Source organism: Nesoenas mayeri (assembly GCF_963082525.1).
Source record: "Nesoenas mayeri genome assembly, chromosome: 16".
In the NCBI taxonomy this organism is placed as follows: Eukaryota; Metazoa; Chordata; class Aves; order Columbiformes; family Columbidae; genus Nesoenas; species Nesoenas mayeri.
In genome coordinates, this window is record NC_137562.1 from 15,992,811 (window position 1) to 16,016,632 (window position 23,822).

A 23,822-nucleotide genomic window follows, 5' to 3' on the forward strand; every position below is an offset into this window, starting at 1 on the left:
CCCGGGCGGGCCGGGGGCTGCGAGCGGGTCCCGGCGGCGCTTGGCGCAACTTGCGGGGAGCGCCCGGGCCAGGCCCGCTCCGCTGAGGGGCGTTCGTCCTGCTCGGGGGGCCGAGGGGGCTGTGCGAGGGGCCGCTGTGGGCAGAGCGGAGCGGAGCGGCCGCGTGTGTCCTGCGGGGGAGCGGCCGGCGGGGCGGCGGGGCCGGTGTGCAGCGCCCCGGCCGCGGTGCGTCCCGGCGCGGCTGCCCTGGCTGGGGGTGCGGGCACAGGTCCGGGATTCGGTCTTCCTCTCAGAATGCCTCATCCCCTGTGTTACTGCTGTTTAGAAATTACTGTTACACGCACTTGGAAACTCTACCCTTGCTGCCTGTTGTTTATAAATAAATAAGTTATATGTTTTGCCTTCATGTTAAACAATACTCTGGGGTTGAGGCGGGTGCGTCTGTGCATGTGGAGACAATTATACCGGCCTCTGAAATTATCCACGGACTAGTTGAGAAGTAAAACTCCATCTGGATGTTTCCCCTTTCCGATGTAGGCTGTGGATGTGGAATTCATCAGCATACCACCGCACGCTGCGAACTGCTGCAAGAGCCTGCAGTAAAAGTTACTAGATAACAGAAATGCCATAAAAAAGCAGAAGAATAAACGATTTGATCACACAGAGATCAGGAATCAAAGCAAGGGAAGTCTCTGCAGAGATTTCTAAAAGATTGGACAGGGCAGAAATTCTTTCTGGTGTTTTGCTAGATAAGTACTAAACCCTGATTTCATCTAAATGGGCTTAGACCCTGGACCCTTTTCGACTTGTCTTTCTGGCAAGGTTTTTGTTTGTTTGGTTTTTAAAATCAGTTTGTCTTCAGTGTTTTTCAGATGCACCCAAGTGCAAACTGCCTAGCATAAAAGATAAATGGAAAGGATGTGGTTGCTTTATGAACTAGTGTCTATTTAAATCCTCCTTTTCTCTCTCAAATAGTTGAACTCGGAGCCTTTAATTTCAGAAAGCTTCCACCAGAAGTGCCAGTTAGCTTTCTTTAGAGCAGGGCTTGTGTCTCGCTGTGAAGAGAGTCTTAAAAAAGCTGCGAGTTGCAGAATTGCCCCACCCTGGAGATAAAACAAAACACAAAACCTCAGAAACTCCTCTGTCCTAAGTACTGAATTTGGGATTTTGTCAACTGCAGGCTGGAATGCACATTCAAGCTGCATATATTTTTAGCTTCGGTTCCTACAGCAAAATGCATTCATAACATTAACTAATGGGATTTCCATATATTGAAAAACAGAACAAGTATTTTACTTATTCATTAACTTGGCAGTTTTCCTGAGAGCAGTAGTGAGTAATGTGCCTTAGGTAATGTCAGGAGCAGATACCAACAGTGCACTTGGCTGTGTTCTCAGATGGCACTGCAGACACTCGAGGCCCTTCACAGTCATTTTGTTACGAGCTACTAGTTTGGCTGTAGTAGTATTGTGGGGGTTGATTCTCATGGTGCAGCTTTACCCGCCTGTGGAGTTTGTGTTCCGGTAATTATATTTGAATAAAGCACTGAGGGAATAGGATATTTCCTATCTCTAGACCTTGGTTTAGAACAGCACTCACACACAGGCTTAACTTTAAGCATGTGTTGAATGTTCATGTGCTGTCCTAAATAATGAGTTTCTTCAATCATTGGCCTGGTTCTTATGGGCTGGATCTCTATACAACTGCATTCAGATAGTTGAATGATGTTAGCACCAAAGAAAGGGCAATGAGAATCTGCTGCAGTGTGTGAAGGTGGAAAGAGTTGTAGTGGTATGACATTTTTAAAAATAAAATCTGGAGTGAGAAACATTTTCTGCCTAAGTTTGTTGGATGGCCGTAAGTTAGTACCTTCTAACAAGATATCGCAAAGGAAAGAATTCTTCCCTGGCTCCCACATGGGGCAGCTGACGTGACAGGCAAGCTGTCGTCTGTATAGTCACTGGAATTACAGGCACTCATAGGGCAAAAGTTTTGCCTTGTGACACTAGCGAAAGTGATGCTGGAGCACTGGGATCCTGTATTCTCAAACCTTCTTGGGCCACACAAATAAAGTTGGCTTTACTCCCATTGGTTTGTTTTTCTGAGTGCTCTGATGTTCCTACATAGGAACTGCGGCTCCTGCCCAGGGGTTTCTTTCTTACCATCTCCTGTTCTCTGCAAGCAGCACTTACCCAGTGCAAAATAAAAGTCAAGTCTTACACTGTCTGGGGTGATGCACTCAGTTAACACTCAGATGCAGCTGGGTGATGTTAGGGGTTTTTATGGTGCAAGCTGTACTGAAATTGCTTTTACTTGCATGTGTTGCAGAAGCTGTTCAGGCTGTAGTGGGGGAAAAGCTGCAGTTCTGTGCAGGACAGCTGCAGCTCCCAGATCTTATGGAAGCTTGTTCTTGTCAGACATGAGATGAGAGATCTGAGGGATACAGGTTCCTTTGCTTAAGAAACTTTAATAGCTCGATAAATAAAGGAAGGCTAAATCTCATATCTCTCAGTTGTCACAATGGATTTTCTCTAAGTAGAGGGGGTAGTTGTGCTTTAGAAAAAGGTTAGGTGAGGGAATTTGTGCTCTTTGTTAAATATTTGCTATTAAAGCTCTAGTCCTCATTAAGTATTCTCAATAAACAATGTTTTAAAAAGCAAACAACTAAATTCTATGAGTGTATTCACAGCATTGAGGTTGCTTGCTGGCAGCAGCTTCCTGTGTTCCCTGGTAATGTAAAAGAATGTCTTAAGTATTTAATACTGTGGAATTGCAAATAAATCAAAGTAACTTTGATTTATTAAGAGTATTTTGGTCCTTTTTAGAAGACTAACATGTGACCACGTTAAAGGAAAGGTTTCATTATTATCTTTTTTGTGTGCTAAGCTGCAGGGAAAGCAGGTCTGCTACAGACATAAGGACTCAATCCTTATTTGCTTCACGTAAAAGATTCTGGTCATTATTTTGCTTCCATGGATTAATCAAGTAGGTATCATTAAAGTTACAGAACACAAGAAGGTGTTCCTAGTCAGTTTTGCTTCTGTCTAGTTCTGGCACTCCTGTTGGATGGTCACGTTACTGTATTATGTGTCAGAACTGTGGAAAGAATGAAACCCAGTAGCTTCTCTCTGTGGTTTGTTGACCTCACAAGAGGAGATGATCAGTTCCAAGGGATATAGTTATTATTTTTGCAGAGTGTGGATTTTTTATTAAACGGCAATACAATACAGATATGATACTCGTATGCATATCATGATTTTGAGAGTCTTACTTTTCCCAGATTAGGCCTCCAAATGAGGATTTATCCTGCTGAGAGAAGGCAAACTTTTCTGCCAGCTCACAGCTGATGAACTGACATTAGGGATTTAATGACGAGGATCACCTGCTGTATTGTGTCCTATTTGGTCAGGCAGGAATGGTATTGGAAAATACGGAATCCTCCTTGAGGAAGTGTTGTGTAAATCAGGAGTATTAACAGATAATACTGCCGTTATGCAGATATGTTACTAACTTTACTAATAAAGGCTCATTACACAGCCAAAGCTTTTAAGCAGCAGAGGGAACTACAGGGAATGGATGAAAACATCCTGCTGCCAACACCATTAAAGAGCTACTGATCAAATAAGAAACAAAGTGGAAAATTGTCAGAAGCTAATGGAACTTTACTAAAAGTTACTGATGGAGTAAGATAAACTTCAAAGAGATAAAGGCAGATAATTCTGCTCTGAGTCTCTGGTGAGATCAGAAACCGTAAGGATTTTCAGTTTCCAGGCTTCGAGATTCAATTAATCCATTGTGTGCCTTTGCTCTCTTTTAACTCTCTGCGATGTATGCAGTAATGTTTACATTTTATATGTCATCTTGTAAATATGTCTTGTCTATGTGACAAAATTAAAGCAGGTGATAGTTTCGTTTCAGTGACCAGGGGGGTAAAGGTCAAAGCGTCCGTGCGGTGGCATGTGGGATCGCTGGTACCCAGAGCGGACAGGAGTACGTGCCTGCCGGCGGCAGTTTTGGATACAGAGGTGCTGTGTTCGCACATTGCAGTGCTTGAGCTCACCCGTTCTCTGGGTACCTGCTCCTGCCCGTGGAGTCAGTCTGGATGGAGAAGTCACAGACAATTCATGGAGAAAGCAGAGGTGGTATTTTGTTTGAACGGCACACGGTCATTGCACAGAACCCTGGTCAAGTCAGCGATACCAGCATGCGGGAACTGAAGATCAGCTTTCAGGTCAGGAGATGCAGGAGCCCTGAGCAATTTCAGACATGCTCATTGACTGCTGTTCTGAAAATAGATTGAATAGTACGTACACAACAGTTAGATGTCAGTATTTAAAGTTTTGGTTTACCAGTTTGTAGACATAATCATATGAATTACATATGAAAGTTTAGTAACAGTAATTATCCAATGCACTAAACTGCAAAGATAGGTATTTTGTTGCAGACACAGGCTTTTTTTCCACCTTTTAATCTCACCGAACATGTAGTTCTAACCTGCACGTGCAGCTGCAACAACTTAGATAATTCCACATATGTAAAGCTAAATTGTTCTCCACATTGTATATAAAGATGGCTCTTTCCTATTTCCAAAGGCAAACCACCAACTTGTAATTTTTTGTGTCAGAATGGCAGGATGTACTTTTAGCTAGAGCAGTTGCTGTGTGTTCTGTGCAGGCGTCAAACCAGCGTGAAACTGTTCTTATCAGACAGGTATCAAGTTGGATAAATAATTGTATCAGGGCTGTTTTTAGGTTTTAATATTATGCCATCCTTTATATGGAAACTAGAAGTCTTTTTCCATTTTATCAATTGTATAAATATGTTAGGACATAGACCATCAGATAAACTGAGCCATGTCCTACAGACTCAAAATATTTGTGTTATGCTCCCTTTTCTTGCTGTAATTGATCTAGTATCTCTGGATTCTGCACTCCACCCTTCTTGAAATATGCCGAGCATCACAGGCTTTTTTTTTCATATTTCACAATCTTGTTTGCGTCCGAGCTGAGATGAGCTGAGATGAGGGCTGTGCTGCGCAAACAAGCGGCGCGTGGCTCGGCTGCGAGGTGTGGTTTCCTGTCCTACCCCTTCTCAGCCTGTTTCGGTGGAGACAGATAAACTCTGATTCTGGAAGGTGAACCATACGGTTTGGGTGATGTTGCTCCGTTATTATGAGACAGCTAAAAGAGCAATTGGGGAAAGGAAGGAGATGGAAATGTGTTTGGAAGTGATCTAAGTGACTTTGCTGTCCTGTGGTTTGGGTCGGTTGGTCACATCCAGTCACCTATAGACAGTTGTTACAATTGCAAATGAACAACATTTTCTTCTGTTGAATCTGCAAAACGTGGGTCATTTTCCTTTAAAGCCTGGTTCGTGACATATGTCAACTGAGGAAGGTCACAAGTTTCATTTTAAAGATCATGTGTGTAGCCCTTCTGGTTGTGAAGCCAAGTTTGAAGATAGAACATTAGCAAAACATAAATGCTCATGAGTTTTAGGGGCTTGTGTTGTGGCTCTTGAATATTTGGGGCTTGCGATTCTGCAAGTAGAGTTTTCTTTTCAGGCTAAGTGTAGCGCAAAATCAGCTGCTAGAGGCTGAAATGCAAACAGATTAAAAGGTTCTTTTGGTCTGGATACAAAGAGAGAATGTGAAGAAAACAGTGTGATGTAGAAAGTTAAAACAGAAAAGCAAAACAAAGAGAAAGCTCTGAAAATATTTATTCATCTGAGCCTGTGGACTGCAGAGCCCGGCTTACACGCCGTGGCTCTAAGAGCAGAGATGGAGGATACTGAATTCCCAAGATCTCTTCTGCTCTGAGATGCGTGTCTGAGCTTAGTCATTCACTTGGAAAACTGTCTGACCAGCCCATGCCTTTTTTCAGTCAGGCTTTGCAGTCAGAGGTGTATGGGAGTACAGCAGGTTTTTCATATGGACAAAGATGTTCAGTTCTTTTTGTGCTCTCACAGAGTCTCCACAATAGAGAAAATACCAATAAATCCCCTGTGTGGTTTCACCAGTTTACTGGCACGCAGGTGGGAACTAAAACTCCTTTCTCTTTGTGTGGTGTGCCTCCGAGCCTTGTCCTTTAGCTCAGACCTGCTTTGGTCTCCTTACATCCTTCTGAGTGAGGCGTTTGACCGGACTCTGCATCTCTCCCTCCCCTCAATGGCAGGGGTGTCGTCAATCAGCCCCTTTGCCGTTTGTCCCTCCCTCTCTTCGGGGATGCCAGTTGTTGTGTGAACATGTGTGGGCTCGGGCAGGGGAGGAGGCGGCTGCCCGGGGGTTCCCAGCCCGGCTGCAGCAGCACTGATAGGACAGTCTGGGGCTGAGGGTGCAAGGGAGGGATGGGGACCCGGGCTTTGCTGGGAAAGGGCACGTGGGCCAGAAGTGGAAGCAGCATCACACAGCAGAAATGGAGCTGCTCCACACATAGCTGAATGCACGTGTGATTTTACCCAGTTTTTGGCTGATTTTTGCAGGAAGCATACTGATACCTGCTGAGGGAGCTTGCTTGTCCTTAAATATAGGAAGAGAAAAAGTTTGAAATCTTTGCTAATTTTCCACTCCCCAGGTCACACCGCGTTTGTGCCATAGGCAGGAGTACTGCTTTTCAGGAGTGGGAAATGTGGTTCTACGATTTTATGTCATACCATAGAATCATGAAAAATGGTCCTGTGTTTTCAAGGCAGCTTTCGTGTGCCCAGGTGCTGGCAGTCCCGGAGCATCCCGCTGTGGGGGGTATCTGAGCCCGAAAAGCAGGCTGTCCCGGGTGCAGTGTGTGCCACAGGCATCCCAACCAGTCCGTGACAGACCAGGCGTTACAGAAACTACTTATTTCTGTTGCCTACCTATACTTCGCTTCAGGCACTTGCAAGAAAATATGAGCAACTGTAGGTGAATTTCCCTCTTCTTTCCAGCTGTAGAATCCCTTCTCTGTTGCTTTTCTTTCCAGCCTCAAACAGATTCTCAGCCTGCAATGTTGTTTTGGTAAAGGCAGCCTATACCGGTCACCGCCATAGTACACACTGCTGACCCGTGTGTATCTGCATTCATGAGCTTCATTAGGCCTTCATTAACTGCGAAGACTACCATCAGTTTTCTTGTGCTAAATGGGGATTTAGTGACAAAGTTTTGCAAAAACCTTGTCTGACCTCTCAGGTTTTGTTGAACCAGGTCTTTCCTCTGGCAAAGACTTTCAAATCTGCCTTCCATCTCCTTTTTCGAGATACTCTTGAAATTAGGAAATAGAAATATATTCTGAGGACCCATCTAGTTTGCAAATACTTTTTTCATTTTCGCGTAGCAATTGCTGTGATTGCAGAATTGAGTTTTGTGGATCAAATCTCTCAGATTGTCCCCAATGGTTGTATGTCCCGGTTTCTCTGACCGCGTGGCAAGGCTTCTTTGCAACCTCTTTCAGCCAAGCCCTTTTGTTTTGTGCTTTAGATGACATGAAAGCATGTGTAGTTCACTAATGCTGCTGCTTATTCCCATCGCCTTTGTATTGTGGTGGGATGCTTAATCCATGTTTACACAGCAGTATTTCCATTAAATGCTCTGAATTGACAGATGATCCCTTGATTAGTGCAATCAAAGGTGGTGCTGTTTGAATTAAGGATGTAAAAAGCAGAGTTGGACTTGTGGCACAGGGTGGCTGCTATTTCCTTCTCTTTTGAGGTGGCTTCAATCTGTTCCTCCCCTGCCCCCCTCTTTGTCTCTGTTTCTGCCTCAATATTTTGTGTTCTGTTTTCAGCCTGTGTGGAACCAAACAGTCCTGCTGCTTCTTTGAAGGATGGACTGGAAGCTTCACTATCTTATCCTGTTTCTTATCTATTTTGAAGAGTTCCCATTTGGCGATGGGAATGACTGCAGCATTCTCAGCCTTTGACAGCCAGAGGCAAGAAAAAGGTTTAAAATATGCAACAATGTCATTTCTTAATCAGCTACAGAGGCTTCATTGTGGAACAGTGCAATTCATGCAAAGCCATTTCTCATACACAGACTGAATTCTGCCTTTTAGTGCTTTTCCTGCTGGATCACAAACGGAGGCTGGGAGTGGGGCTGCACCCGCAGAACGCCTGGGACCTGGCCAAGGCGTTGGGTTTAAACAGCACTGCAGGTGAAGATTCCCGCTTGATTGCCGAGCCTGATTAAAGCTTTAACACTGCATATATGATTGAGTCAAGCTGCAGGGAACATTCAGAACTGCAGTAGATCTGCACTGGGAGAGAACCTCAGGGTGGTTATCTGGTCCGAAATGCCTGGCTCCTGCGTGCACACTCTTCACCCTTCTCTAGAAGCCGCTCCTCTGAAGAGCCGTTGGCTCCCTTTGAACTGCGGATCTCAAGAGCAGAGGAAGAGCAAACAGCTCTGTGGTGAGAAAGCAGTTCCCTCACTCTTGCTAACGAGCCCTCCTCCTCAGAAGAATAACTCATTGCTTGTACAGCTGAGAGCCATATGTCACACTGGGAGATGATGATTGCCCAGGGCTGAATGGGCGCTCTGACGGGCCACTCAGAACCCCGTGACTGACAGACAGACGGACGGACGGGTATTGCCTGTTCTGAGCATCCTGAGTATGAAAGCCCACTTGTATTTTCACCCTGTGCTGCTAGCACGAGAACTTGTCGCAAACTGGATGGCAATGAGGCTTCCTACAGTTCCACAAACAGCTGAAATTTGAGGGCAATAGATTTCAACACCTCGATTATCTAAAGATTAGGGTGATTACTCAGATAATAGGACTGTGGAACAGAGTTATAGGAACATTTATGTTCTTGTAAGGTTATTGGGTCAATCTCACTGCTATTGCTATTGCTATGATTATTTTTATGGAACCATGTCAGCCATACAAATAATACCTTGCTGCAACTCATCTGGTGTCTCGTGACTCATGGAGTAAATTTTGTGACCCTCTCAACCCAACTTTGATTCTGTGCTTCTGGTTTTGCATGTGGTCAGTTCTTGTGCCAAAGGGTTAATTTGCTGGTTCCCAAACCACTTATCTTATGTAAAATGAGGGCGTGTTTTTTTTAACAAGTACTGTCTTCTCGTCATTACAGATCTTTGTAGACTGGTCTTCATTTAGTTGGCCTAATAACACATTTTCAGTTTAAAAAAAAAAAAATAAAAAGAAGCAAACAATCTAATATGCTGGATGTCAAGTATATAGTCCCTTTGGATTTGTCAGTTGTTTAGGTGCCACTGGCTAAGATTTAGGATCAAAATTTTCAGGGCTGCTTTAAGCATATGTTAGAAACTGTTTGGCTGTATGTTTTGGGTGTGAAAGTGGATGTGATTGCGCTGAGAGTTTGACTTGCACAGTTCAGGCCGCTGGTCTCATTGTGAGCCAGTGTCACTACCAGTGACGCCAAACTCACGCTCTTTCTGCTCGCGTGTCGTGTCCTGATGTGTCAGCATGAGCGCGGGCTGGGTGCGGGAAGGTCGCGCTGCTCGCCCTCCCTGAGCAGCCCCTGTGCGGGGGCTCGCACAGCGCGGCAGCGCGGGGCCCCGGCTGGCCAGGCTGCCGCAGAGCCGCGCGCGTCTCCGGAGCTGAGCAGCTCAGCAACACACAGCGTGTAGCCTGAGACTGGATGGCTGTCAGACGTCAACTGCCTTTGTAGATGATAGAATGGGCTTAGATTTTAAAAAGCCTAACGACATCATTCACATCTTTTCTTATCTCCAGTAAATCACTTCAGTGATAACGCTTTTGTCTTGGAAGTTTTGCCTGCTCATGCGTTTGGCATCCTGGTGTGGTATGAGTGACTTGGAACAGCCATTCATGGGATACGTGGTAGAAATACAAGTCAGGAAAGAGGAAAACATAAAAGGTTGCATTTGGGGAGAATTTTGAAGGCTGAGGAAGCTGCCAACGGGAGTTCCGTGACATTCGGAGTGTCGCTGGTGGAGGGCTCTGCTTTGGGACAGACTCCTGATAAGAATTTGCATTTTAGTGAGTTCTTATCTGAGATAGGTGGGTGGGTTTTAGCTACACAGCAAAGTCTGTGCTCCCACGGGACGTTGTCTAATCTGACAACTGCTTTGAATTCATCACCTCACAGGGAGCCGTTTTCTGTTAACCTCATCACTAAGTGGCTAAAGAAGCCCCTTTCGTTTTGTTTGAAGGGGCAATAACAGAAGGTTGTAAAACTTTTGACCTGGTAGAATGTTTTGGACTCTGAAACCTGATTCTTAAACAGGATCCAGGTTGCTGTGGGAACAATGGACAAGCCTAATGTAGGTATATATGATTTGGCTGTGCACTATTTAAAATGGTAGGTCACAGAGGAGAAGGTATGGAGGCAAAAGTTTATCTGTCGTGTTAGATCTGATCAGTGGTTAATGCCCTGCATTGTTGAGCAAGAGACTTAGGCTACAAATGTAGTAAACAAAGCAGTGCCAGGCTGTTCTCTGTCCGTAAGGCCAGCTGGCATGGCCTGGTCTGGACCTGTACCGCTGACCTCTCGAGTCCCAAGGCAGGGCTGCACTTGGGCTGCCTGTTGGGCATGGTCCTCGGCCCATGCTCCCTGCAGCGCTCAGGAGAGCGCTGGTGGGCCTGGGCCGGAGGCTGCGGGGCAGCAGCCGTGTTCTGCGGCGCTGCAAGGCGCGCATGTCCCAGCGCTGCGCGCTGGCTGGTGCGGGCGCAGCCCAGGCTGTGACACATCTCGCTGGAACACAGCTCTGGTAGAACAAACCTGACTCCCAGCCCCAGTGCTGGCTCTGTGGTGCTGCTGCAGATGGGTCTGTGTCCAGTCCTTTGTCATTATGTGGAAGTTCTAGGTACTAGGCCAGAAGCGTTGGAAATATGTCTTGCCAGCCCTCCTTGGATTTGTGTCATTACTGACTCTGTTGTTGCCCTTTCTTGAAGTCTTCTATTGTTTTGTGGAGGAGGAGCCAGAAAGGCAATAAATACAGTTTGAATGGGTGGAGACTACTTCAGGACAGGGTAAAAGGGAACTGGATGTTAATTACCTAATTCTGAGTGTCATTACTAACAGTTTTGAGCTATAATAGGCTGAAAGCACTTTGGTCCTTCACATGAAGTGCCGCTTGCTCATTTCTGTTTAGTTCCTTTTTTATTGTGGAAAATCAAAGGCTTCAAATGATAATCACTGGACACTTGCATGTAATTTTTAGCTCACATCCCTCTGCGTGCTGGTGGCTCTGTCTCTGTCACCGACACTGCTGGGAAATCAGCTCGGATGGGAAGCAGCTGTTTGTGAGGAGAGAGTGTTGACAAGACACAGAATAAGGGAAGAACGGGGGGAAGACTTCCAAAGAGCTGCAGGAGTGTGGAATAAGGGAAGAATGGGGGCAAGACTTCCAAAGAGCTGCAGGAGCGTGTTCGCTACGAACATTCAGTTGTCAGATCCCCCCACAGGAGAAGGAGAGATGGATGTCGGGAAGACACTTTTCACAGAGTTTGGCTCCTTTGTTGGCTCTTAAAACTTTACATGGGAAACTCTCTCTCTGGCAAATACGTCTCCTCCTTTGTATGGGCACAAGTGTTTTGTTCATAGGTGAGGAGGAGAACACACACACACTGAGGATTCTGCTGTCTCGCGGGCTCTGTCCTGCGGGAGCTGGGGGCTCAGCCTGGTTCCGCGGGCGCCCGGCACCTCGCAGGATCGGCCTTTCCTGGGTATGGAGCATGAACACAAGGTACAGCTGGGAAATTCACTCTGACCTCTGTTTTCCTTAAAAACAGCTTAATATGCATCTTGACATGCATACAGCTAGAAAGAACAGTCAGCCTCTTGATTGGTTCTGTCTGTTGTACCGTGTGCGCAGTATGTATGTGTGTGTCCTAAGAGATCCTTTTACACAACAGCGGCCAGTGCGTCTTTCCTAAGCAGTTGCACAAGAAAAGCCACAAAGTTTGCAAAGTAAAGTATGAATCAAAATTTTTACAGCACACAACCAGAGGAACTGAAATTTGCCATCAGCAAGCAAGAGTGAAATTGCAGCGGCAGCAGTTGCTGTGTCCAGGTGGTGCGTGGTGGAGGCAGCGCTGCGTGACATCAGTTCTCCTTTACCGTGGTTCTGGGTGAGCTGCTGGGGCAGCACGGTGTCAAACCCAGCTTAACCCGGTGGGAAGACAAGTCTCAGGCTTTTACTTAGAGAAGAAGAAAATTTTGCTTTGAAGTGCGTCAAGAATAAAGATACTCATCTGAGTTTGTGCAGCACTTTTTTGGCTGTATTATCTCAAAATAGAAAACGAGTATTTAGGAGATGGAGAAACTGAGGCACAGAAAAGCAAAATGACTTGTCAAGAGGTTGCAGAGGAAGTATCTAACCTAACCGAACCTAAATATCTTGTCTTCTTTCCTTACCTCTTGTAGGAGAAAAAGCAGAGCAAAAGATGTCACCCAAGCTATGCTTCTTGTGAGAAGTGCAACAAGAATTGTAATTTTGTAATTCAGTCTTCTGGCAACCAGCTGACACATCCTTGGCAATTAGTGCTTGATGAATTGGTGGTCTTAGCTCAGTTCCAGGGGCCCTCTTGGGCATCACCAGCAGCAGTATTGCCAGTCTCTGCGGACAGAGCAGGAACCCAGGGCTGGGTGGCAGTGGCAGTGGCAGTGCTCCGCTCTGGAGCACCTCTGCTGGGTTTTCCTGCTCTAACCCTGTGTGAGCGTACGGTGCAGAGTGTAAGCCTTGGCTCTTCAGGAACTGCCAGTCAGCAGCTTCCCATGCTCTCCGTGAGTAATAAAAATGTAAATAAAGAAGCTATGTTATGTCTCAGAATTACTCAGTGACAGTTGTCTGAACAGTTGTGCTTATGCTAGAATCCCAGCAAGTGTTTTGAACCTCTCTGCACAGTTCTGATTTCCCAAGGCTTCAACTGCCTCCTTTTCTTTAGTTTTGAAAATGTATCTTCAATGAACACTCTTGTTGGACTTTGTTCTAATTCTCCTTATTTTCACATAAAAAGAGTTTGTTTGCCAGCTCCGACTCTGTCAGAGGCCACTGCTGCCTTGTTCGAACTCACACGGTACCAAAGTAAGATCAGTAGCATAACATATCTCATGATATTATTGAACCTTTTGAATAAGAGATGGGTGAGGGAGGGTGGTTTGGGTAGAGGTGGAGTAATACCCTGATAGGAACATTCGTTTCCGTTCTCTCACCCTGGTTGACGGGATCTTTCTGGAAAGCCAGGACTCGAGGCCCCAGCTGTGGTGGGTGCTGTAGCCCAGGATGCTGTTAGCCTGGTTTGCCCCATCCTCACACCCGTACAACCTGCTCTCACGTCCCGTTTCCCACATCACAGATCCTTAGTTGTACCCATCTGTATTTCTGTGGTGCTCTCTCCAGCAGTTCATCGGGCAGGTGGAGGTGCCTTTGCCAAGGGGAAGGAGAGGATGCTGTTCCCCTCGGCGTACCCGCTGCTGGTGCAGGGCAGGGACGCTGCCGAACGGCTCGGAGGAGATGGACGTGTCTGCTGGGACTGGGGGGCAGAGCAGAACACGTTAATATTGGGGATACTTTGGGATTGTATTTCCTGGCCATGGCGAACATCTGGAGGTGCCAGTGTATGTGCTGTGCCATTACCCTGGAATCCTTTTTTTTTTTTGCATCATAATCTTAGAATACAGTAGACTAAACCAGAAGATATTCCCACCAGTTTCACTCCAAATCACTGCTTAGGGCTTTGATTTATGTTTATATTTAAATCTGCTATAGCTTGTAGCTTAATTTATAAACACAGACTAAAGGCTGCAGCTGTTTGTTTAAACGCTCAGATGTTGAGTTGCGAGGGCAGTGTGAGCAGCGGGGACACAGTGTCCGGGCAGGGGTGTGACCTTCAGGAGAGGAGGGAACAGAGCAGAGCACAGCAACTGCTGCAGCCACCTAATGTAAATCACTTTGCAAATGAGAGTCAGAGTCCTTAGCCCAAATACATGTTAATTAACAGTTTATACTTATCTGCAGGGTGGCAACTGCAGTGGCTGAGGACTAGGCACTGTGTTGCCACATACACTTGAGACACAGCAAACATGAGGAGAGTGGTGGGGAAGATCCCTGGGGGCTTTCAGACCCATGTTTGCCGGAGCTGCTCTGCTGGAGCTGCCCCGGCTGGGGCTGCTGGTTTGTTTGGCTGTGCTGTGCCGCTGCAGCACGCAGGCCCAGCTCTCGCGGCTCCTCCAGCGCTTTGCTGGGCACCCAGTTCATCTGCAGTGCTCCCCACCATGAGACCAGGGAGATGTTAAATACAGCTGATATGTGAGTGACAGCTTCAAAGGAGGAAGAGAAACGTCCTGTCTCTGTCTGCTTCTGTTTACTAGGCTTATGTTATTATATTTGCCGTGTAAGCAAGTTTCAGCTGAGCTGGTGCAGTTGGTCAGAAAGGCTGAGACTTTCAGATGAAGTGAACACAGATTCCCGAGGCTGTGTGGAGTGTGGGACTTTGTTTGGTTGGTTTTGAATAGATATGTGGGGAGTAATTTGGGCTTGAGCGTAGTTTTTTTCCTGACTAATGAAACACCAGCTGTGGCACTAGTGAAAGAAATCGCAGTCTTTTCATTGCAAAGCTTCTGATTTTCAGAGATGCATTACCTGTCCATTTAAGTGGAATTACAGGATTCCTGTCTCTCGGTAGTGAACTCTTGGCTATTACTGATTCAAGTGGAGCCCTGATGAGTTTATATAGCAGTCATAACTCCGGATTCATAACCTATTGATGTGTGGTACCAAGTGCTAAAGCATGCATGAGCTGGGCATCTTGGCAGAGTCTGGGGGGAGTTATGGAGGGTATTCATGCATAAAGAGTGTGCTGCTAAATATTAGATGATGCTGCTCCGCAGCAGCTCGTGTCTGCTTTCCAGGCCTGGAATTCTCCAGTTGCAGTGGCTGTTTCTTCAACATAGCAAACAAACAGAAAACAACAAAAGCATTTGCTATATTTTCATATGCTACTGTGTACATCTTTCATTAAATAAAATGTCAGGGAGGTATTGATTCACTTCCATGTTGGGAACACAGTAGAAACTTCAGTCTGTGCTGCTCTGAGTTTTCAGAGGGAAAACTGGAATGTGTAAACGAGTGGAGGAAGCTGAGGGCAGCGTTTCTTCCAGGCACCAACAACTCCAACAAAGACAACAATATAACTTTGTGACATGACTGTCGGAATTCTAACATGCTCCATCATGTGAAGGACAGTCAGTTGTTTTACATCTCATTCTATGTTCTTGTAGATATGCAAAGTCACCTAACTTGATTAAGAATTTTCTCCTTCTAATTGAGACAGTGTGGACTCCCCCCCAGTCCTGGCTGGTCGCGGAGGTCAGAGGATGACAGCAGGTTTGTCTGCGGGATTCTCCAAGGTGTAAATCGCGGGCCGTTTCCAGCTGTACGCCGATTGTGTCCTGGGGCAGCGGGTGCTGCCGCCCTCTCCCTGCACACCCACACCGCACAGCCCGAGTCTGCTGTGGCATTTTGCCTGTTGTTCGGACGTTAGAATTTAGCTCCAGAACCTGGCTGTTTCACCTCTGCAGATGTTCTTGGCACCCAGCTGCCTCATGTGCCGTCATCTTTGTCCTGGATAGTCTCATTCTACTGTGAAGCGGCTTCCTCACCCCGCTTCCCCGCTGGACGGCTTCATTTCTCCCTCTTGCAGACAGCACTCGGTCTCCCCTTAGCGCTCTTGCCTCTCAGCCCGGCATTCCCACACTTTATAAATACACTCACACTGGTGCCATGAGCTGTCCCTCCCTATTTATGGATAGAATTGCAAATTTGATCCAGATGGTGCTGTTTTCTAAAGTCTGCTTCTGAAATCTGTTTGCAAGGTACGGTCTGCCGGAGCATATGCCCGCTCGGCTGTTCTCAGGAGTTCTCCCTTCAGGACTCGTGGCTGCCTTTGCTGTATCCAGGTTGTGCTTCCCGAAGTGCCTTGAGTCGGTGGGACCGGATCCTTTCGTTTGCCAGAGCAGCGCAGGCGGAGTCGAGAAGCTGCCGAGACTTAATTGTTGTTTTGTCATAACTGTTTCCAAGAGGCTTTTTGCTCTTTGAGCTTAATGAGAATGAAATATTATTTTACAGTATGTAGTAAAATGACAATTAATGATACCATTAGTAATAATTACTAGCTTTGTATCAAGAAGCGCTTGCCAGCAGCTCTGGCTGTGAGAGGGCTGTGTAGAGGAGCGCCAGCCACGTTTGCTGCACGTGCTGGCTGGACATGTCCGCGCCACCAGCACCCCTTGCACACTGTCCTGCTTGTGTCCGCGCCACCAGCACCCCTTGCACACTGTCCTGCTTGTGTCCGCGCCACCAGCACCCCTTGCACACTGTCCTGCTTGTGTCCGCGCCACCAGCACCCCTTGCACACTGTCCTGCTTGTGTCCGCGCCACCAGCACCCCTTGCACACTGTCCTGCTTGTGTCCGCGCCACCAGCACCCCTTGCACACTGTCCTGCTTGTGTCCGTGCCACCAGCACCCCTTGCACACTGTCCTGCTTGGGTTCTCTTGTGGACTTCATCTCACACAATCTGTATTGCTGCTTTTCCTCTCTTCTCCCTCTGTTATCTCTTTACGTGCTTACATTCCTTTGTTTTCAACACTGAAGAAAACCTCTCTGGAGGGTAGTGTGCCTCAGCATCTTCTCTTGAGCACGCGGCTGATCGCAGGAGGCCTGGAGGAGGGGTCTGACAGCTTCAGTTCACAGAGCTGTGTCTCCGGAGAGCAGAATATCAACCCCCACGGCTGTGCAGGAGTGAGATGTGCGCTCCAGTCAAACCGGGACCAGCCTGTGGACCAGGAGTGCGCCAGCACTGAAAGCCTCGGAACTCTAAAGGCAAAACACGGAAATACCACTCTCCCTACCCCCCACTCCCAAAAAAACCCACCAAAAAACCCCTTTAGGTTTTAAAGATGCTGAACTGTTATGGTGGGTAGGCCTCTGCTCTGTATCGTTTGTCATGTAGTTAATTTGTTGGTCCCCAGTCATCAGTTCCCACATTCAGCTGCTAGTTCTTGGCAGAAATGAGGCTGGCCGTTGGTGAGGAGCAGCACGGGCGGCGTTGCCGTCCTCCACGGCGGCGTTTCCTCCCCGCCAGCCCGCGCCGTGCCTCGGCGGGGACGCAGCCCTGCTCCGGTCCATTAGTAGTGGCTTTGAGAAGCCTGATTTACTGACGGCTGTGGGGGAGAAAATAATGCAAATAGGTTTTGTGTGAGCTTTCAAATCACGGTGGGTGCAAACTGGTCATGCTGCTTTCTGCTCTTGCCCTGTTATTCTTACAGCTCTGCAGAGAGATGACTTTACTGCTCCAAGTCACCTTCGTGTTAGTGGAGTGCTGAGGCAGGTTGTTTAGAGTGCGCGTGTGTCCTTTCTTTGTATCTTGTGCAGTGTGTTGCTGAGCGAACTTTGAAAATGTTTGTTTTAAATCACATAGATCTCCAAAATTGGCGAGAGTTTGTTCATTCCATATCAATATTGGCTCAAACAGCCACATTAAAAATCTCAACAATAGTTTTCTCACAGCAGAGCACTGAGTATTGCGCTAACCTCGCTGAGAAGGCCTCCTCCCTTCTGCAATGCTTTTTGACTAATTGGAGTAAAATAGAACAATAACATGTGGAGGGTAACTAATATGCAGGGTGGTTAGGAAGCCTGCTTAATTACTGTCTGTAATGTACTCTTACATCTTTGGAAGTCCTGCAAAGGGGTGAGTTTTGTGAGCAAGGAGCAGCAGTAAAGCGGTGAATGTATGCACACAACAAACTTGCCTTTTGTGATGTTTTGGGGTGGATTCTTTAGTAAGGGTTTCTATTTTTGCATAAAATCATGGCATTGTAGGTGTCTGGAGACCTTGGAAAGAGGAGAAAGAGGCACAATTGACTAATTAAGTCTGAGGGTTTGTGTCTCGGGTTTCGTGGGGTGATGGTTGTTTTACTGCAGGTCTTGGTTTTGGCACCAGATCTCCCCCTTTTTGGCACAGCAACTGTCAGAGCGAGCTCAGCATGGCGCCTGGGGCCTTTCAGGCTGACACCTGTTGCTGTATTCATTTCCTCTTTTTGTTCTGTGGACCGCACTGCGGGCAGTGTCGATGCGCTGGTTCTGCGCAGCGAGGGCAGCGCGCGGGACGCGGCACTCAGAAGTCGTGTTGCAATGGGGAAGTCCGCGTGCTGTTTGTTTCTGCTGCTGCTTCTCCATATGTAACAGTTGCAGAAGTTACAACTTTGGTTTGCATGCTTTCCTTCAAGCTCGCGGTAGGACAGGACGGACACCCCCTTTTGCGGTGTGCTGGCGCGGGGCGGCGTGCCCGTGCGTCCGGCCCGGCGAGGGACACGGGGGCCGGGTGCGACGTTCGGCTGCGGGCTCTGGCGCAGACAAGCAGTTCCTGCAGAATCTGTTTTGAGAACAGGTGCCAGCGTTGGAGAGCTTTGCCTTCCCTTAACTCACCGACTTCTCTGAGAAGTGTGAATTTGATTTACGGGGAGACAGAGAAAGAAATGTAGGATGGGAAAGAGAAAACTTGGAGGGGAGCGGGGGGAAGGGGAGCAGTGGCTGAGGAAAGGGAAATGGAGACAGACAGACAGACAAAGAACTGTTTCCCCTTTGTGGGGAAAGGGAGCCTGCACAGCAACGGGGCTCAGTTCAGCTGTGCAGGCTGCTTAATACCCATGAACTTGCAATTAAATGCGGAAGTGGCAGACAAGAGGCAAGCTAAAAGGAGATATTATTAAACCCGCGGCACTGGGGAGCGTGGGGGAGACTCGGAAAATGGACAGAGCCCAAGCCGTGAATGAGTGCTCAGTGTGCTGGATTGTGCTGCGGGTGGGAGGGGGGCTGCAGGCCTGTGTCGCTCAGAGCCCCGCGGTGCAGGGCCCTTTGTCCCCCTCCCTGGCCGCTGCCACAAAGAGCCGTTATTCAGCGCGCGGCCCGAGCGGACGGGCCGGTGCCAAGTGAAGGGTCCTGGCCGGGCCGGGCTCTGGGAGAGCTCTGCAGAGAGGCTCTGGGAACCCCGGTTGCTGTTTAGCTTGGAAGTACATTGTTTGCTGCTTGAATTTTTCTTGATCTTTTGCCTAGATAACCTCAACTGTTTCCTATTTTGCTCTGGAAAGTTACATGCGCCTGATCAGTTTTTCCTGGATTATTTTGCAGTGTTGGAGACACCCAAAAGGAGTCAGGACTGTTACTTTGTGGGCTGGCTGGAAGGTTCTGAAGCGGTTTTGTTTTCTTTTGGGTTCCAAGTTCAGAGCTTACTCCTCATGACAGTTTGCACATTGTTGTGTTTCTAGTAAACTGCTGGCCGGTGAGCGGTAATCCCCACCTGTTCCTGTAGGTCGTTTTACCTCTTGCTTCTGGCCAGCAGGTGAACTCTTCAAACAGGTAGAGCTTTGGGAGCGTTTGGCTGAAGATGGTGTGTGTGTGAGGTTCCTGGGAGCCAGGGAAGGACCGGGATTTGACAGGGAGGATAAAGCTGTCACATTTATTCCCCTGTCAGATTCCTTTGGATAACTGCAATGGGAAAAGCTTCTCTTAATGTTTATGAAACTCTAAGTGGAACATGAAGGGTGCTTTGTTGACTTTAACAACATCTCATCTACAAAATTCGTAACCTGTGAGGGCAGAGTGGGGATTTTCATCCCATAATCTGCCAGAATCGATGAAATAAAGGAGATTTAACTTTGATAAGGACTCAACAGAAAGTGAGCGCATTCTTTGGGATCTAACCTTATCTCTTGAATCAGTGGCAAGCGTCTGAAATGCTCATGTATTAAAGATGTTTCTGTAAACTAGGTTTTTGGGTTTTTTATTACTCTAAGGACCAAACCAGTATTCAGATTATAAGCACATGATTTAAACTGAAGGGTGTATATTATTAATAGGGACTAGAATGTGTCCCAGCTTGCAGAGTGTAAGTAGGTCATTGTGCCTCCTCTGTAGCGTTACAACGGCAACTCCGGTTTGCCTCACGCGTGCAGGCAGGCTGAGGAAGCCCTGGAATGGGGCGTTATTTGGGTAGCCTTTCTGACTGGTGCTGTCCTAACATTCTGCCAGTCCCTTTTTACTTGGTTCTCTTCCCAGGGTTGTGTCTGGTTGGTTGGCATTGTTCAGAGGGTCGCTCTATCTTTCCCATGTGTGGGGCTGGATTCGAGAGGCTGACCCCATCCGTGTTGGTGCTGCTGTGGACGGCACAACAAGCAGTTTTTCCTACTGTCGTTCGTCAGGGATGAGATCCAGCAAGCTGATGCAAAGCTGGTAGTTCTTTTTGTTGCTACAATCTGTGTGGATTAGGCATTGTTGTAAAAGAGACATTTGGCTGCCTGATGCCAGTTGTCTGCAGATTGTCTCTACATTGCAAATGGAGCTGTTGTCTAAATCTGCTGCATTTATAACTTCTCATTTCTCAGTCACGTAACTGGCACCGCACGACACTCTGTCAGATATTGATTCCTGGTCATTAGAGACGTGCGGTGGGACCAGCTTTGTGTGCATTTCTGACTCTGTGCCCGCACACCTTGCTACCCACATAATATGCTCTCTCACACCAACAAGGTGTAGCCAGGCGTGACGAGGAAAACCTATTGAGAATTTCACCTCTTGTGTCAATATAAGAGACTGCTTTGATCACAAACCATCACATGACTGGAAGTCTAGGAATGATGTGCAGTCTTAAGCATGTTACAACTATGTTCCTTGGATTAGAGGAGCCCCCTAAAAATTTTATGGAACATTTCAGGTCTGCGAAAGGACTGGGTTGGTAATCACAGAACAGGATGTGTCTTAAATACATGTTACCAATATGTGCTTATTGCTTGGAGTCACCACCGCCAGGCTTGGATGGAATGTGAAATAAAGCGGCTCCCCAAATGATGGTGGTTAGGGAAAGCACTGCTGGGCATTGTAATGAGAGCAGCTCACCTCTCCCACCAGCGCAGCTCTCCGTGCTCCTGGCTAATTTGGTGATTTGACGCTGTGCACAGATTCCTGTCAAAGGGAAGAGGTGTCTGTTTGTAATTTTTATTTCTTTCCTCTCTGTTTTCAAGCATATGGAAAAACGTGTGATAAACAATGTTGAGTAAAATTGCTCTGCATTGTCATCTCCACGATTTACTCGTGAACCGCTGGGGCTGCGCTGTGCTTTGGCGACATGGACGTTTTATCCGGTGAGGCCTTGCAGGCCGCTCTGAGCCCGTCCCAGGAGAGTCGCTGCCCCGCGGCACGCAGCCCTGGGCTGCCGCTCCAAACAGGCCCAGCCACCGGCCCCGTCACTGTGACCCGCGGGCCGGGGTGGGACCTGCAGTGCATTGGGCAGAGGGGCGGGTGGAAATGGCCAGCAGATGCGCGGGAGGACGGGCTGAGCAATGGGAGAGAGGACAAGACTTCAGATTCAGGTGGGGATCAAAGGCAAGGGGAGGAAATAAACGTTTTTGTTCCTAGCAAGACAGATTATGCATTGGCAGCTGGAATTGACATATGTCGAAGATGTCTTATGTTGCAGTCCCGCACCAACAGGCAGATGGTAGCACTGTGAAGGAGTTATACATCAGACTCCAGCTGTCCCTGCCTTCAGCCGAATTCTCATATTCCTTTGCCCTGGTGTAAACAGATGCCTCTTCCCACTTGTATTCATGTTTCACTGGGAACTTTGAAATAAGGAGACAGGAAATTTTTGGTTTGGGTAATATTTCTTTTTTCTATAGACCGTAAAGCTGGTAGGAGCCCAATGTAGAGAAATAGTATCACACTAACACCTTGCCTTGTACGTTAGCAGGACTCTGAGTAACGCAGTGTAGAATACAAACAGATGCAGCAATCAAAATGCCCCTAATAACAACACCAGCATTTTAAAAACGTGTACACGTGTGCATGTTTAAATGGAGGAGTAAGAAAAGATGGCAAGGAAAGCTGATGGGAATCGGCCAGCCTCTTGGTAGAGGCCGGAGCAGGCTCAAGTGGTGCAGTGCAGACAGACTGTCCTTGGCCATAAACAGGCTGAGTTCTCTGGGCTCGGTGCAGACAATGATTCTGGTCCACACTTTCAGGAAGGAACGATTTGTGTCGGAGGCCAAAGCACAGTTACGGTGTCCGGGGAGGGAGATCCGCGTGGCCGAGCGCCCCGCACCGGGACACGCCGTGTGGACGGAGCGACGGGCCGTCCGCATCCCAGCACAGCGTACATGAGGTGGAATGAGTTACGGTGTGGACTTTGAACAGAGTGTGATCTGGTGGTTTTGTTTCAGTCCTCAGTGGACTCTCAGGTGTCCTTTGTTCTTGCTGCACATGGATTTATTTCAGTGATCTGAATCTTTCTTGACTAGATCCGTGTTGTTCTGATAGCTTATAATGCTTCTGAGAGCTGAAGCGCGGCGATGGGCTCCCTTGGCGCTCCCTGCCCTCATCTGTTGTACATTATTCAGAGGCGGTCGAGTGGAGACAGTTCTGTACGAGCTCACAGGAAGAAAGGAGGGCAGGTCTCCAGAGATGGCTCTGGCTGGTGTGTGTTCTCCCAGGTGGGACTGCTGCCCAGAGGGGCTGCTCAGAATGGCTGAGTTTCCTTCTTGGAAGTTACTTGTTACGGACACAAAATCAAAGTGAGCTCAGGAATAGTGCAGAGGAGTTTTAAATCCTCACATATTCCTTGCATCTCAAAGACCTTTTGTAGTTGTTTAATGCAGCATTTACAAGGTTTAAATCTGTGTCTGCAATAACAAAAATATCTAGCAAGACTGGATCAGTCTAGGTTCCCAGGAAGACTGCAAATAATTCCTTTAGAAGGAGCTTCATGGGTCAGTCTTGAGGCAAAATTCAGCACATTGCGTGTGACCACGCGACCCGCTTCACGGTGCTGCCCGGCTCAGTGTCCCCTCTGCAGCGCAGGTGACGACAAAACTGGACTGAGGTGTTAGGACGAAGAAGCAAGTGAGGAATGAAGCAATAGGGAAACTGAACCAGTAGGAAACGGGCTGACAATACTGATTTTTTCATACATACCATTAGCAATGGTGGAAGTGACAGAACAAAAATGGAGCTGATGTGGACACATGCAAGCACACACACGACCCACCTACCCAGCCATGGCTTTTGCTCGTGATGTACCCATTTTTCCCTTTTCTCCCGGACTAGCCTTTTTTAGCATGCAAGCCCAGAGATGTGGCTGCCCCGAAGCGTCTCTGCACGCACAGCACAGCCGTGTGTCCCAGGAGGTGCCGGGTTCTTGTACGCTACACCAGTGTGGCCTTGGGAAGGAAATCCCGTGCTTCCAAACACAGGAGGAGGACAGCCCGCCCGGCCCGCGGGCCGCGTGTGTCTGGCTTAGAGCCGCAGAAAGCGCGGGCTCCTCCAGGCAGTGCCCTCGGGAGCTGCTGCCCCATTCCTGTCCAGCTGGGGGTTTTCTGCTGCCACAACAGTTTAGGCGTTAGCTTCCTGCACGCTGCCCTCCTGTGTTGTGTGACTAATTACTCTGGTAAATCTAAGTCATCTGAAGGGTTAAAAATGATTTTGCGAGAGCTGCTGTGTATCCCATGTCTGCTCAGGCTATTCTTTGTTATTTCTTGCGAATAGTAACTCATTTCAAGTGAAAACAGGCCTGACATCCAGGCCCCCACACCTCCCGGGTGGGTGCTGTGATCCCCGCGGAGCTCGGCGTTGGGCGTCACTCACAGCGTGCGGGGAGCGCCCCCGCGGCCCAGTCGGTGTCTGGGCAGTGTCTGGCAGGCTGGCTCTCGGTGACACCTCTGCTGATGGTGCCCCTGTAGATACTCATCACTTCATTGGCATTGCAGATTTGCTTCTGAGGCTCCTCCGTCACTTCAGCAGGGGTGGAGCAGGTTTTGGGGTGTGTGTGTGGGGAGTGCGCAACAGCT

At 47.8% G+C, this 23,822-nt stretch overlaps 1 protein-coding gene across 1 annotated transcript in view; it reads left to right on the top strand.

Moving 5' to 3' along the window:
• The window catches only part of PREX1 (phosphatidylinositol-3,4,5-trisphosphate dependent Rac exchange factor 1), a gene marked incomplete at both ends in the record, with an annotated part of 113,193 nt that overhangs the window by 243 nt on the left and 89,128 nt on the right, over nucleotides 1-23,822 (top strand). The window lies entirely within an intron of this gene.